This window comes from Mauremys mutica, chromosome 16, assembly GCF_020497125.1.
Source record: "Mauremys mutica isolate MM-2020 ecotype Southern chromosome 16, ASM2049712v1, whole genome shotgun sequence".
Taxonomy (NCBI): domain Eukaryota; kingdom Metazoa; phylum Chordata; order Testudines; family Geoemydidae; genus Mauremys; species Mauremys mutica.
This window is the reverse complement of record NC_059087.1, coordinates 15,613,137-15,629,616: the sequence shown is the minus strand read 5'-3', so window position 1 is coordinate 15,629,616 and position 16,480 is coordinate 15,613,137. Positions and strand designations below refer to the sequence as shown.

At 41.8% G+C, this 16,480-nt stretch overlaps 1 protein-coding gene across 17 annotated transcripts in view; it reads right to left on the bottom strand.

Annotated features, from left to right (window-relative positions):
* The window catches only part of FBRSL1 (fibrosin like 1), a 734,888-nt gene that overhangs the window by 131,743 nt on the left and 586,665 nt on the right, over positions 1–16,480 (bottom strand). The window lies entirely within an intron of this gene.

Below are 16,480 nucleotides of genomic sequence, written 5' to 3'. Positions count from 1 at the left end.
TTAAACTGAGGGGGAATATGTGGTTTGCACAGAAGGAATGCGCAAAACAGATTGAAAAACAGGCTGCCTATAAAAAAGCGATTCACTTTCCAGCACATCTCAGAAGGCTCTTCCCTGCTAAGTCTGGTTTAAACATTAAAAAAAAATAGCCCTCCATAAATCTGCATTGAGGATTTTTTGTTTTTTTGCCTGTTTGTTTCAAAGCAGCCGGACGCAGTGTCTGATTATTTGGGCTTTTACAACGGATGCATCTGGAAAATTCACTCAAAGAAAAGAAAAAGAAACCCCATGGAAAACAGTAGGACATAATGAGAAGGACAAAACCTGTGGTAGGATTCAGAAAATTAAACAACCGCGTCAATTTCACCGAAAGAGACAACACACACACACAACCAACCACCATGCACCAGGCGGAAAACAGGGCGATTTCCTTCTCCTGTCTGACCGCAAAGCCACTTAACTCATCATCTCCTGGGGCAAGGGGAAAAATATTTCTAACCCTACTCACCCTCCCAGACAGAGGTGCAAAAACGAAACAATGCATGACGCCTACATGCTCGGAACTGGCCGCAGAGCAAAGAGTGGGTTAGGGGTGGTAGTGGTGGGGGGACAATGCGTCTTCCTCAACCATCCCCCCCAAAATGTGCTTTTACTTACCCCAGCTGCAACGCTGCCCGAGAGCCGCTACAATACAATCACAAGAACAGTTGGGCAACTTCAGGAAGAAGGGATAATCCACAATGCGAAAAAGGAATAGATATAGCTGTATATACACATGTGTGTGTGTAAACACCCCCCCAGGGGTGCTCGGGCGGGAATCCAGATCAGTCTTAATCCATAGACAAAATGCGCGGATCAGCTCCGGCCGGTGCTACGGGGCGGGGGGTGGGGGGGGAAGCCTTGCTCTGTTTGCACAAAGAAGCATAAAAAGCCGGGAGATGCCCTAGGCTCCCGTCTCCCCTTCCAGCCCGCACAGCCGCCGCCGCCGCTTCTCCCCTGTCCTCGCTGCAATCCCGGCCCCGGGAGCGGAGAGTTTCGGGTGCCAAGCCGGGATTCCGTGCGCGGGGGTGCCGGGAAAGGTGGAAAAGCCGCTGCTGCTTTTTTAAATTCCCCGTCCCGTCGTCGTCCCCCACCCTCAAAAAACAAAACAAAAAAAAGAAACAACGGAGAATTTTTTTAACTCAAAGTTTGTGCCCCCCCCCTCCCGGTCTGTTGGGGGGTTGGTTGGTTTGTTTGTCTGCTCTCCCTCCCCCCCACCCCGCGCTTGTATCCAGAAACTCAGCTCGGGCGCCGAAGCGGGCACCTGGTGCTGGTCCAGGCAGCGGCGGTCATTGCAAAGCCGGCCCGGCTCCGCTCGGCGGGTGGCGGGGAGAGGCGAAAAGAACCCGGCCCCCCCCGCATCCAGGGACTCCCCCCGGCTGGAGATTTCTTCCGCTCCTTCCCGCTGGTCCTCAGCTCTCGGGAGCCATTCTTCCCAGGCAGGGGCGGGGGCGGGACCCGGGACGAGCAGGGGCAGCGGCCCCCCTTGCGGAGGCGGCGGCGCCCGGGCAGGAAGAACCCGCGCCGGCTTCTCCTCAGCCGAGCGCTGCTCCGCCGACGCCGCTCCGGAGGCGACTGCGAGCGGCTCGGCGGCAGCACTCGCTGTGGGGGCAGCGCGGAGCAGCAGGAGCCAGGCTAGACTAATCCAGGCACGAGACACGGATCTCTCCTCCGCCTCCCCTCCCCCCCGCTAGGCGGGCTGTGTGTGGAAACCTCCCCCCCCCAGCAGCTTCTGCCCCCCCTCCCCGCCCCCCAGCCCCCGCCCCAGGGGAGCCCGGGGATGTGTCCTCAGCAGAGCGGGAAGGGGAAAGCGTTTTGCAACCTCGATTGTCCAAAGGGCACCGGGGGACACGGGCTAAATTCGGATCAAGAGGGAGGGGGGGGGAAATTAAATATAAAAAAAAATCAAGGGGATTTCTAATGACTTATGAAGGTTCCGTTGATAAATGAATGGCAATCGGTATATTAAATATATAATCATTGCATGATTGATCTATTTTAATAAACGGTTACTCAACTGTTAGAGTCTGATAGGCAGGTTGCTTATAACCAACAGCAATGGTTATAACTGCCTGTAACACTTACTACCGTGTCTGCAACATCTATTAATCATTGATTAACCCGTTATAAACCATTTCTCAGTGGAAAGTGACATAATTAACAGCCATTGGGGGATGTAACCCCATTTTGGAAGAGAGTATATATGAAGCAGTGTCAGATCACTGAGGTTCAGATCACGGAAGTTATAAGTAACTAGATAGATATTGTACTCAAAAAAAGATGACAGTCATTATTCTATATTATATAAAGAAGTGTGTTCTAGCCCTTTCCCCGACCCTTCACTTGTCCTGCTTCATTATGAGATCTTCAGGGCTGGGACCATTTACTCCTCCCTGTTTGTTCAATGCCCAAGGCCACCCAGGGGGGGCAAGTGGGGCAATTTGCCCCAGGCCCCACAGGGGCCCCCACAAGAATATAGTATTCTATATTGCAACTTTTTTTAATGGAAGGGGCCCCCAAAATTGCTTTGCCCCAGGCCCCCTGAATCCTCTGGGCGGCCCTGTCAATGCCTAGCATAATAGTGCCAGATCTTGGTTGGTCCCTACCATAATAAACATGATTAATAACTAATAGAGATGTTATCTCCAGTATCTGCCAAATCCTGTCTTGTGTAATTATGTACTCACACCTGAATTCAGCCTGCAGTTTCACTCTGTGGATTACACTGAGAGTGCCTTGAGGCAGGAATGGTATCTGTCCAATGCTTTGTAGAGAACACTCTTGGAATACCAAACTATTTTATACTTCTAGCCTAAAACTATTGTTACGCACAGTAAAAGAATAGCTGTGTTCCACCCCAGAATTGGCTGCATTTCAGTGCTGGAGGAAATGTTCTTTACATATAATGTGAATATCAGTCAGTGGAGTGCTTGGAGATCCTTCTGATTCAAATGTATTAAAGATATGTAAATTACTGGTATACTATTACATCATTAGGTGTGAGCATTTTATAATTATTAGTATATTATATTTCTCTGTATAGTTATTGTTACTATTATATTATTAAATCATTATGTATGACTGTAGATGCAATAAGTACATTTCCAGGGATTTCTATTGACATTCAGAAATTCACTGATCATTATTATTATTAAACCACATTATTCAATATCTTCATTAACGATCTGGAGGATGGTGTGGACTGCACCCTTAGCAAGTTTGCTGATGACACTAAACTGGGAGGAGTGGTTGATACGCTGGAGGGTAGGGATAGGATACAGAGGGACCTAGACACATTAGAGGATTGGGCCAAAAGAAATATGAGGAGGTTCAACAAGGACAAGTGCAGAGTCCTGCACTTAGGACGGAAGAATCCCATGCACTGCTACAGACTAGGGACCGAATGGCTGGGCAGCAGTTCTGCAGAAAAGGACCTAGGGGTTACGGTGGACGAAAAGCTGAATATGAGTCAACAGTGTGCCCTTGTTGCCAAGAAGGCTAATGGCATTTTGGGTTGTATAAGTAGGGGCATTTCCAGCAGATCGAGGGATGTGATCATTCCCCTCTACTCAGCACTGGTGAGGCCTCATTTGGAGTACTGTGTCCAGTTTTGGGCCCCACACTACAAGAAGGATGTGGATAAATTGGAGAGAGTCCAGCGGAGGGCAACAAAAATGATTAGGGGGCTGGAGCACATGACTTATGAGGAGAGGCTGAGGGAACTGGGATTGTTTAGCCTGCAGAAGAGAAGAATGAGGGGGGATTTGATAGCTGCTTTCAACTATCTGAAAGGGGGTTCCAAAGAGGATGGATCTAGACTGTTCTCAGTGGTAGAAGATGATAGAACAAGGAGTAATGGTCTCAAGTTGCAGAGGGGGAGGTTTAGGCTGGATATTAGGAAAAACTTTTTCACTAGTAGGGTGGTGAAGAACTGGAATGGGTTACCTAGGGAGGTAGTGGAATCTCCTTCCTTAGAGGTTTTTAAGGTCAGGCTTGACAAAGCCCTGGCTGGGATGATTTAGTTGGGTTTGGTCCTGCTTTGAGCAGGGGGTTGGACTAGATGACTTCCTGAGGTCCCTTCCAACCCTGAGATTCTATGATTCTATGAACAAAGGATTGCACATACAGATTGTGGGACCCTAGATGTATGACGTTTCATTATTTCTTGTGATTCTTAGATAGGCTGGCTGGTCTCCTTCCCCCTTCTTAAGTTAAGGCATTCTGCTATGCCCGGGGTTAATTTTTAAAAGCATCAGATGCAGATGAGCTAGCTAACACAAGTTGCAAAGAAACCTGTTGGACAAGGATATTCAAACCTGCCTGATAAGATGGAACCACAGAAAGAATATACACTTCAGGCCATATCTTGCTATTGTTCCACACACAGAACACCCACATGCAGAACACTCATTGAAGTCAAAGGGAGATTTGCATAAAAATAGATAGCAGGATATGGCCCTGGACCAGCATCCTGATATTGAAACTGTGGTTTTCTTGTGCAACCTGGCTCCACTGCAAGTAATAATCACAGACAGGTTCTCAAATGCTGCTGCTTGTGCTGCGGGGCAGTAAAAGTGTCTCAAACCCTTACCCCGACCTTAGGTCACTAGGGTTCCTGAATTTATGGTACAGCTTCTCATGAAAGAGCAGATGTTGGAGAGAATATACATCTGTATCTTTTCAGCAAGAGAACTGGATGCCAATCAGGGTTAATTTGGGATACATTTACAAGAGTGCACAGCATGACCTGAGGTACCTCTTTATTGCCCTGCTACAGGCCTGCTAAATAGATTGGCCTACTACTACATGAACTTACAAATTCCAAGTAAATTTTACAGGAAGACACAGGGATAGAAAGAGGAAGAAACCTGATGTCACAAATGACATCCAGATGCGAGAACATTGTAAATAAATATCAAAAAGCTCTTCCTCCTTACTTATATTTCTCAAGGGAAAATACAGGGGAAAAGACTTATTTCTGAATTTTTAAATATAAATCATCAGTAAGGAATCTGATGATCCTGTTGTCCCCATGCACACCAATGCCTACTGACTTTAATGGGAATTATGCATACATAAAAACACATGGATCTGGTCCCAAGTACATATTACAGTATCATCCCATACACCCAACTTGTGATAAAAGGGGGTATGTGTCTGAATGGTAGGGAAGTACTTAAGTATGAAAAACAAAAGTTTAATTCTAATAACTCAGGTCAAGAGCACTGAAAATTCCACTACCAAAAAGGATGTATATAAAAATGTAGATTTAGGTAAAATCTCTACAGCTATTACAAATTTCTGAGTGAAATCAATACACAAACAGTGGTGCCTCTAAAATGCATCAGTTGCCTTAAAACAGCTAAATAACGATATGCAGTTAGACAGCCTTGGTATTTGCAGCATTAAAGGTATTTCCTTGTATCAACTATTCCAGTATAGTACAAGTGCAAATTCTTGAGACCATGAGGCAACCTCATCTTCAGAAAAGCTGGCAAGTTTTAAGGCCCATCTTAAAAATTGGGGAGGGGGCAGGAGGAGGTGTGTAGTAAAGGGCAAAACAGGGAAAGATCCACTGTGAAGGATCTGCAGACTTTCCCTGTGTAGCCTCCTGACTGCAGAGAGGAAAAAATGAGAGAGAAAACTGGTTTGAAATGAGAAGGTAGGAATGTGAAGTAGAATCAGAAGGCAGTAGAATCCACATATCACTTTTCCACAAAGGAAGGGGAATTGAAGGATAAGTGGTGCATAGAGGTTGCAACCCCAGAGATTTATTTAGCATTCTCAGCTCAGCCCCTAATGTACAAATCCAGATGATAAAATTGGGTGGTATTTGCTTAACCTTCCACCTCAAAGCAGGGTGGTCAGGCAGCAGGTTGGAGGTACAGTGTGAAAACTGAGCTGAGATGAAAACATGTACTGTTGTTTGTTTTCTTCATACAACATTGCCCTTTCAGGAATACCTTTTACTTATAGCACAGTATCAGATTAACTAGACCACGAGGGACTTTATACCATGCCTGTGATAATTTCCAAGGTGCTCACATATGATATCGAGGAGTGGGTATAAGTGATCAGCTAGATATTAGATGGCTATGACTATCCTTTTTACTTAGATTTATCTGACGCGGGCTTCAGCCTACTACAGCACTGCCTGCATCAAGACTGCAGGATCTGACCCCTCAGTTCTAAAAATGACACTCGTCCTAAATAGAAACATTTTCTATAGAAATGAATCTATCACACTAAAACAGTTCCTTTAAAGATAGCATGCAACCTGTATTTTGGGGCTAAAAGCTTCCAGGGGTTGAGATTCAGAGTACTGACTATAGAAAGAGAAAGCACTTAACCACAGTGTTACATAAAGACATCATATCACAAGGAAATCAGGACTTTACATCTTTCTGTTTTACAGTCACTGGCAGGGGTGGGGTAGGAAAACACTCAGGAAGGGCTTGGACAAACTAAAGGCCAGGTTCAATTTAAAACAACAACAACAAACCAACCTCTGTCTACCTTCTGCACTGTGTGAGCCTCTCACATGAGCTTCTGCTCTGCTGAAGCCAGAGCAAGGTTTTACTGGATCTTTTACAGAATCTGTCTCTAAACTTCTAACTGTGCTATGCATTCTCATCAGAGCCTAAAAATATAAGTGAAGTGACACACAGATGTGCAGTTAAATTGTTAAAATATGCACTAATTATTTTATTTAAAAAAAATTGTACTCTGGTAGAGCAAAAAAATTAATCTGAGTTCCGGAATGCTATATAAATACCTGAAGTTATCAGTGCTGCTACTACAAGGCGTACCATGGCCCTGAGTTCCTGAGCATGCAACCTCAGCTCCCAGGCCTGGTGTTTTCTGGTTTTGTGTAGTTGCTTTCTTAGGCCTAAAAATATACGAGGCCTAATGCTAAAATAGACATAGCAAAACTATTTTAGCATTAGAGTATCAAACTACATTCAAAATCTATAGCAGCCAGGCAGCTTAATTTCAACATAGAACTCTCAGTTGCCAAATGGGAGGAGGACCTGAAACTGTCTAAACAAAAGATTTTTTCCCCACTGCGCTTTAAAACCTTCATAAGCAGGCACTCAGCCTCAGGGCATCCAAAGCTATGGCTCCAATTAAAGAGAACAAGGATACAGGAGGTGGTACCTCCAGTTTGATTGCTCTTGCCTGGGGTAGCTAAGTCTCAAGATGAAAGAGTGTTCCCTCTAACTCCCAACAAAACAATTACACATTTGTTTTTAAGACTCTATTTCTTTAGCCTTTCCACTCACAATTTTTGTTATTATAAACTAGCCAGGATAGGAATAAATATCCTTGTCATTCTCTAAATGTCCCTGTAATTCCTCATGAATTTATATCTCTGCAGATGATATGAAGAAATGCATCTTTGAAATATATTTAGATTATTTGCAGTTAATTATGATAGAAAAAACCTTCATCTGTACATATTGCCAGATACCAGAGTGAAAGTCCCAAGGGTAAATTCTGTTATCTTGGAATAACCGAGGCAGAACTAGATGTTGTATCTGACATTTCAGCATATCACATGCAGTGCAATGAAAGCTGTCGTTATGATCAACTGCTATTCATGGTCACCTGAATAAGTCAGCCCCTGCAATATTTATCATTTCCATACTAGCTCACACTCTCGCAAGCAGTCACGTGCCTCCTGTGTTTCCAGCTACCCTTGGACCTGCCCAACTGTGGAACCTGCATTGCACCCAACCTGCTAATGGTGGCCAAAAAGGGAACGGTCTTCAAGATAAGGGATTTGTCTTTAGCCAGGAAAAACACTAGCTACCATTGTTTAACATCCAAACTGGGAATGGACAATTAGAGTTTATTAGGCCATTTTAATTTGTATGCTTATTGGATGAGCCTAAGTGAAAGTGAGCTGGATGGTCCCTTTTTATTTTTTCTTGGTCACGCTCTACAAAGTAACAGTCAAACAAATCTGGAATCCCAAGAAAGGCCATTGTTAGCACATTAATCACGATTGAAGGAAAAATGCCTCAATTTCTTATTTTGTTAACATTTTAGAAAAATAAGTACACATGCAAAAACAAAAGAAAACCCCAACTTCCCTCTAACAATGATGATGGAATTAATGGCTTATTGGGCCTTCCAAGAACATAATCATTTTACCCTCAGATAATTGACAAAAACATATGTGAAAGTTTAATATGATCAGTCCTTCTAAAATATCAAACCCTAAACTGCACTTTTTGCAATTAGTACAAAACATTCTGGAAGAGATGTCCCCTGATCAGATTATTGTCCTCCTCCTCATCGCTGTTATAACAAAGAGAAAATGTAGAATGTGAGAATATCTAAGAGATTCTGTTAGACTGAACGCACAACATTCTGGTTGTGCACCTGGGAGTGACTAAACAACAGATTAGTTACTGGTGTTATATAAAAGAAGTGAGGTGGTGTGTAATATCCCATGCTATTCTGTTCTATTCTATTCAACAACAATGTATACGGGGAGCTTGAGTACACAAATAACAGATGTGACAAGATATTAAAACACAGTATGGCATAGCACAAGAAAGATAAAGGACTATGTATAGGCTCTGTAGGAGTGTTTATGCTGAATTGCGTAATTGGTTCTACAGCCTCTTCATCTTAAACTATAGAGCATGGGTATCGTTATGCGTTGCATAAGTAACATATCCAACTTTAAACATAAAAAATTGCATTTTGCATGAGGGTTTAGCATAAGGAAATACGTACTGCAAAAGCCAAGATATTAACAAAAGCCCCTCCTCGGTTCTCTGCTGCCAAAATGACGTATTTCAAAATCAAGCTGAGCATGCTAATGATCTGTAAGGTATTTTAAAACTGAAAAATCAAAGGCAATCTTTTAATTTGGAGGAAAGTCTTTAGGACAGATTTACTTACTTGCACCCAATAATGTTGGTGGTGAATTTACTAAGGAATTACTTTATGCATGTTTCATTTTGCAGAACCTGCTGGTTGTGACTAATATCTTCTCTAAACAAAACTAAAAATGTATACAAAAAATGGAAACTGTCTTTCTTTTTAAAATGCATACCTCAAAAAAGTATTTTATCTAACTGTATAGAAAGCGTGGGGGCTAAGATCCTGTGATTTCTACAAATTTCCACTTTAAACCAATATTGTGAGTGTGCACTAAAAGGGTCTGAATGGGCTGGTGATTTTGAAAGTGCTATTTTGGCATTGTAATATATCTGCATTCCTTTTAAGGATGTTTTTGTTAAAATACAAAATACAGACTATTTACAAAAAGTCTGAGCTGAAATCTACAGTTTGTGAAGCCATAATTTGTGGTTGCAATTGTGGTTAATTTAACAAAGAAAGTATTTTGGTTCTCAGTGTACCATACTTACTATTTTTCATAAACTATTGGAGCAAAAAAACTTCATCGTGTCAGATATATGATGATCCAGCAATGTTGTATTTTTCCAACTCCTATTTTGTGGTATACCATACTATATGCACAGGAATGCTACATAATTTATTCTGGAGCACAACCCTGTAATTATTGCAGGCAAACTACTAATTACATACCACCATCAAATCTAACAATTTTCCCAACAGCAGCAACAACAAAAAATTTACTTTAATGTGGAATACACCAAATACATGTGTGTGTGTTTTATTTTTAAATATATATGGTGTTGATGTTTATAATACATGGTACCTGAAACAGTTTTATTAATGACAGACTTACACATTTTATAGTATAAAGCCATTTAGTGTTGTGCTGTATTAGAATTAAGTCTGAGTTGTAAAGTTTGATTTTAAATGTGAATTTCTTCAGTGTTTGTGGGAAATGAATGTCAGATTTGGCATTTTGCTTTAGTCTATTATAGGGTCAGAGTGTGAGCCACAAAGTTTGGATCTAGATCTGAACTTCTCCAAAATTCAGGTGCGTTGAACCTGGGGTTTTGGTATGGGTCCATCTCAAGATATATTAATACCTTATACAACTATGGGCCCAATCCTGCAGTCAGTACCAAATGGAGTGGTTAGCATCTTGTAGGGTGACCAGACAGCAAATGTGAAAAATCGGGACAGAGCGTGGGAGGGTAACAGGAGCCTATATAAGAAAAAGACCCAAAAAATCAGGACTGTCCCTATAAAATTGGGACATCTGGTCACCCTAGCATCTTGGGAGAATCCTATCGCCTAGTAGTGAATTTGGCCCTATGTCTATCTTAAGGTATTTTAAAATTTACGCCATGATTCACTTTGCAGAACCTCATGATTTTGACTATAATTGTATCCAGGAAAAAAAAATGTATGTGACAGAGCTACCCAGAACATAAGCCCTCTTCTGAGTAGCATTTACAGGCTCAGACGCATAAATTGTACAGCTTGGGGTACTTTGTTCTTTTGCTGTATATTCCCATACCATTACTGCCTGGAAGCATGAGAAAGGCCAGGGCAGAAATGTTGCAGAAATATAGATAAAGCCATGAACACTATTACTTTGGACTTATCTTGTCTAACATGCTCAGGCATCATAATACATGTTTGCACATCGCAGGACTGCTTGTGGACTTGTTACAGCATTTCTAAAGGAGACACTATGCACTCTCACAGGGCTAATGCAGTATAAACACTGTGGGCTAAATTCTCCACTGTAGCCAACCTCTAGTTAGTGCAGGGGAAAGGAGAGGGGGACCCAAGAGGGAGCAAAGTACGGATCTCTGAGTCTACAACATTCAATCACAGCATCTATTAGAGCAGCCTAGGGGCTGCTTTAACTTAAGTGATGGGTATAAGCGACCTAAGGCCAGAGGACGATAGGCATATAATAATGGAGGCTCAACTATACCCTCTACAATCGGGCACGCAGAAGGAGTGTATAAAAGGTGCAGGAGCCAATTTCTTCAGCTTTACATCAACAGAGAGTTCAGGGAACCTAGGACCACCCATGGCTAGAATCTATCTCCTTTGTGCTGCCCAAGTGACACAAAAGGGGCAGAGGCTAAACTAGAATCAGGCACTATCATCTAAAGCACATTATGTTTCTTTACTTGCAGAAACTGTTTGTGTTGTTTTGGCAGGTGGAGGAAAAAGGAGGGGAGAACAGAACCATTAGTTCTATTTTCTTAATGAACATTTACCTTTTTGGGTGACCATTAATGATTTTAAAATAGTGTATTTATGACTAGTTGACAATCAAAATAGCTGAGAGATTTCTCTTTCTAAATTTGACATTGTTTAGGTATGCAGTATCTTTAAGGACAACTTACTTCTCATATCTTCCATTTCAAAACTAAAACACACAGAAAAGGACTGTAGCGCAAGATCCATTCCTGCTTATTTCAAGGTATGAAATAATATAAGAAGCTCCTTACACACTTTGATAATAAAGTGTGAAATTGACCAGCCAGGGGCACTTCTAAAAGATGTCAGAAGAAATCACACTGGAGTACAGTAATCTTAAAACATAATCGGTAGCACAGGGCACTCATTGCTCAACACAGGCAAACTTGCACATAGCTGCAATATCTGGCACAATTCTGGCAGAGCATGGATTATTTGCTTAAGCTTCTGGCATTTACTCCTCAGTGTTCTTAGCAGCTTTAACAACAATAAAGCATGCTTTGCATGCCAAGCAAGTAGGTTGATTTTAGTCATGGCTTTGGTCAAATACAAGCAGTTGTCTGACAAAAAAGCACTGCAGCTAAAAAAGAAATTATTTAATTATTTTTTTTAAATGCTCACAAAATTCTCTGTTTTCAAATTCAGTATTGTATTTAAGGCCTGACATTCCTTGGGAACTCCCTACAACATTCATCTCACCAGGAATTCTCTTTCACTAACAATCCTTTTTTACATGCATCCGACGAAGTGGGTATTCACCCACGAAAGCTCATGCTCCAATACCTCTGTTAGTCTATAAGGTGCCACAGGACTCTTTGCTGCTTTTACAAATCCTTTTTTTAAATTTCACAGATACAAAACAGGGATGGTTTAATACAAATATTTGACAGGTATGAGATTCAGCTGGTATGAATAACTCTGGGAAAGGAGATTTTCTTCCATGAGTCTACTTATAGGTTTGCTGCTATCAGAGTCAAGGATTAGTCAGCTAATGTGGCATCTCTGTAAGATACATTTCCTTTCTCCCCCCCCCAAGCTAAAACAGCTTAGCTACTTCATGCATCAGAATCTGCAAAGGTTAACCAGATTCTCATGTCAACAATAGCTTCTCCTATTTATTCATTTATAGTTTTGCTTTCAATATCAACCTGGAATCCGTACACAGAGGAAAAAGCACCTTAACCTGGCATGCCTCTAAAATATTTTTGTATCAAATGGATACATTATTATTAGCTGAATAAATAGCACAACAAACCGCCAGGTCAACCAGCCCCTGGAATCCATTTATAACTTCTGCATGTGTTTTCTTCTCCAGCATATAGATATTACAAGGATTAACTAGCAATGGAAAGTTATAGCTTTAGACATACTCTGTCTCAGTACCAACCACAGCACTATCTTTTCCACAAGGATTACTAAGACTACACGCCCCCCCACAGCTGTCAGTCCCTCAGGGCTGTAATTCAGCTATCCTTCTCTTACTCTATCCATCACATTTACACAAATCCCCAAGGTGGACTGCCTCTAAATGTCTTTACCTTGTGCATTATCCTGGGGCTTAACAATCCAATATTGGTGCAGCCAAGGATAATTACTCTCCACTGATGATAAAACACCCTGAATCCTGTCAGGCATGGCAATTTGCATCTTACAGTGCCAAGGATCAATAGCTACAACAATGGAGTGAAACCTGATTAGACGCTGTGTGCCTCTCAATGAAAAGGGAAGAGCTGATTGTTTTCCAGGGTTGAAGTCCTGGTTAAGAGAGAGCCAGAGGTTTCTCATTACAACACTGCCTTCAAAACCTACTTTACCTTTGGAAACTAACTTTTACAGCAGAAAATACAGATCCAAGGAGAAAGTAGGTGAACTAACAACTTCATTCACCTCATTCCTAGCAAATATTTAGTAGTAAAGTTGTGGATGTTGTAGTTTATTGGTAATTTATTTATGCAGGAAAGTATAGTGGACCTGTATCATCTGGGATTGGGTAAGGTCTTGCTTTTCCACTCAGTTTTACAGATGGGTTGATTTAACAAAGAGGTCAAGCAACAAGCTCAAAGTCTTGTAGTGCTTCAGTGACCCAACTGGGATTAAAATCATGGACCCAGGAATGGAGGGGGATAGGTCCTTCTTAAATTGTTCTTCCATCACCACGGGACCCAGTAAAGAGCTCCTACACTGTTGGAAAAGGCAAAAGAAATGTAATGTGTGTGTGCACGCGCTTGCCATGTCTAATCTTCTACATGTCCATTCAAATCCTTAGCCTCTCCTTCTGGGATGCCAACAGGGTACAGGTGTGCGGGTAGTAGGGTGACCAGACAGCAAGTGTGAAAAATCGGGACACCCTAGAGGGTAGGTTTTTGAGAACGATATTATGCACCAGGAAGTGAGCTGTAACTAACCCATTTTGTACATGATGCCAAACACCCATGAGTTTCCTGTGTACGTAAATTTATACTTTTCTCCCAGATTATGGTGCTGGAAATCCTCTTTCATCAGTCTCCTTGGAAATACTACAAGTGCAGCTTCTACAAAAGCAGAGCAGTTCTCACAGAAGGAAACAGAGCCGGACAGACATCCAAATGAACCAGCAAGGCTGGTTCCTTTACAACAGCACTCTGAGTCTATCACATCCTGGGAATCCATCACTCATCATGAAGAAAGGGACATTATTATGGCTTTCCATCTGTCAGTTCAAAGTGAAATGTAACTTTGTATTGGACTCTCCACTCTGCAGTCAGGCATGGAAGATTTAGAGCTTGCTGCTATATTTTTGAAATGGGAAATTGGAATGAAGCTGCTGAGTCATGAGAACAGGGGGCAATCTCACCAGCCATTTCTCTCTGGGGAAAACCACTAATCCTCCTCGATGCACCTGGGTGCAATTGATTCTTCAGAATTCCAACGCACTTAAACAATCTCAAACTGTCAAAGGTGCATTGATTTGTTCTGTAGCTGAGAACAGAATGGATATAATGGAGATGATTTTTTTAAAGTGATGATTGCTAAGGGAGGGTGAAGATAAAACTGTATTAAATAAGCAGCCATTAGATCTTAAAACCAAGCAGCTCAGTCATCCACTTCTGCCCTCTAAAAGGAAGACCATAACACCATCACAGGCATCTAACACAGGTGAGCAGAAATATAATGAATTCACAAGGTGTAATAAACCTGATGGAAATGGGCTTAAAATAGACTTGTGGTAATAATGAATCCTCTTGCAGAACAGTGCACTCAAGGACTCTGCTCTCATCAGAATGACATTATGTATGGTTGAAGAAAACAGAGGGAGAACGTAGAGGGTCCTCAAGAACAGATGCAGCAGGGCCTGAATCCCAACCAAGAGTGTCCTATTTAAAACTGACGGTGAACCCTTATTAACAAATGCAAATTAGCATGGCTGGTATTCAGAGTCTGCCCGGAAAACTTCTGGTCAGAGTTATTTGTTTCCATGCAACTGGATTGGGAGGTGAAGAGGATCGGGATAAAGGCCTATTTTCCTATCATTTTATCACATCATTCCTCATATGAACACCCTGCTAACCAGCCTTCTCTCAGGGCTCCTGGTCTATTAACACCATGCTGTTCTGAATTGTAAATCTGAACAGGAGTAACACAAAGTTGTCAGCAGGGGCTTCAGTGATCAGAAGCTGCACAGTCAATTCTCACTATTTTTCCTGTGTGTCAAACAAATGTTTACTGATAAAGGGCCTAATACTGAGATATGCTGATAAGCCTCAACTCCTTTTGGCCTAGTGGGAGTTAAGGGTTGTCAGCACACTGCAAAACTGGGCCCCAAAATCTTTAACGTTGGTGGACTCCAATCAGTCAATATTAATTTGGGCTGGGATTTTCCAGAGCCTATAGGAGTTAGGCACCCAGCTTCCACAGAAGTTCAGTGGCAATTAGCTCTAATCCCTAAAATGTTAGCCTTAGTTGTGAAGAGCCTATTAAGTCTCAGTCTAATGGATGGAGCAAAGAACAGGGAGCCAGGAACCTCTGAATTCTAATGCTGGCTTTGCTACTGATTTGATGTGCAAGTGCCTTTGGGCAAGTCACCTACCCCTTTGCACCGCCATAACTTCATCTGCAAAAGGGGGGATGATAATAATACCTACTTTATCATGAGGCAAAAGGGTATTCAGATTGATTAGTTAATATTTACAAAGTTCCTTGAAGATGCTAAGTACTATTACTCAACGAGTACGGCTTGAAGCTAACATTAAAGGCAGTAAAGACTATGCAAACTTTTCCCATTGCCACAGCCAGAGAATACAATATATTTGTAATACAGACTTACATCTTAAAAAGGGATTTTCACACTGGGGCCATTTTGAAAAGAGTAGCCATTTACACTGCCTGGAAAGCTAAAGCCTTGCAATTACTGATGAGATATCTTTTTGAATGAAAACTTTATTTCCCTGCAGCCCGGCGTCGACCTCTGCTTGACCCAATAGTGAAGTCATGATCCTGTATTTACGAGATCACCGTCAGCTGCCATGGAAATGTCATGCACTGATGTGATGTCATAATTCAGCCATATGATTCCAGCGCAAGAACAAGTAGGAGGAGCAGATGGGCTGTGAAGTACATAACCCTGGCTTAATACCAAATATATCTGATAATTAGCAGAAGTGATACCACCATTACAGGAAAAGATGTGAAAGCTAAATGGATTTGGTCTAATGTAGGATATATTTTAAAGCTTCCTCCAGCCTGAAAGTCCCTTTTCAATACCACATATATTGCATTTTTCTTAAAGCAGCCTCTGTGGAATTCCAGTATATTGGCTAATAGGAAGAATGGTCATAAGCAGTTATAATGCGGCTGGGAAGGCAGAGTACAATACTTACAGAACAGAACGAGCAATGTGCCAAAGAGCCGTATGATAAGGAAAAAATGTGTTTTCGATCAAGAAAAAACAGTTTAATGCACTTACTGGGAACACAGTATTTTACACAGACACTTCTTCACTGGCCATGTGAATTTAAGGAACCCTCCTGCTGGTTACTCAGATTCTTTGCAGACAATCAGGCCAGAAGCAAAACGTTATAAATTCTTAAGGTACTGTACTCAGTGAGATTTACATCCTATTTTATACAGACCAAAAACAAGAACAGAAAAGATACCATGTAAGCATCTGAACAACCATACAACAAATGCCATTTCAAGCATCATTATGCTGCCTTTCACAGACTTTTACAAGCCTCACTATGGTTAGCAATTCCAGCTGACTCGTAAAGCGGTTTTAAAATTCATCATTGAAAAGAATGTTTATCTCTGTGTTTTCTCCAGTTCGGGAGTAAAATTATACTCTTAAAAC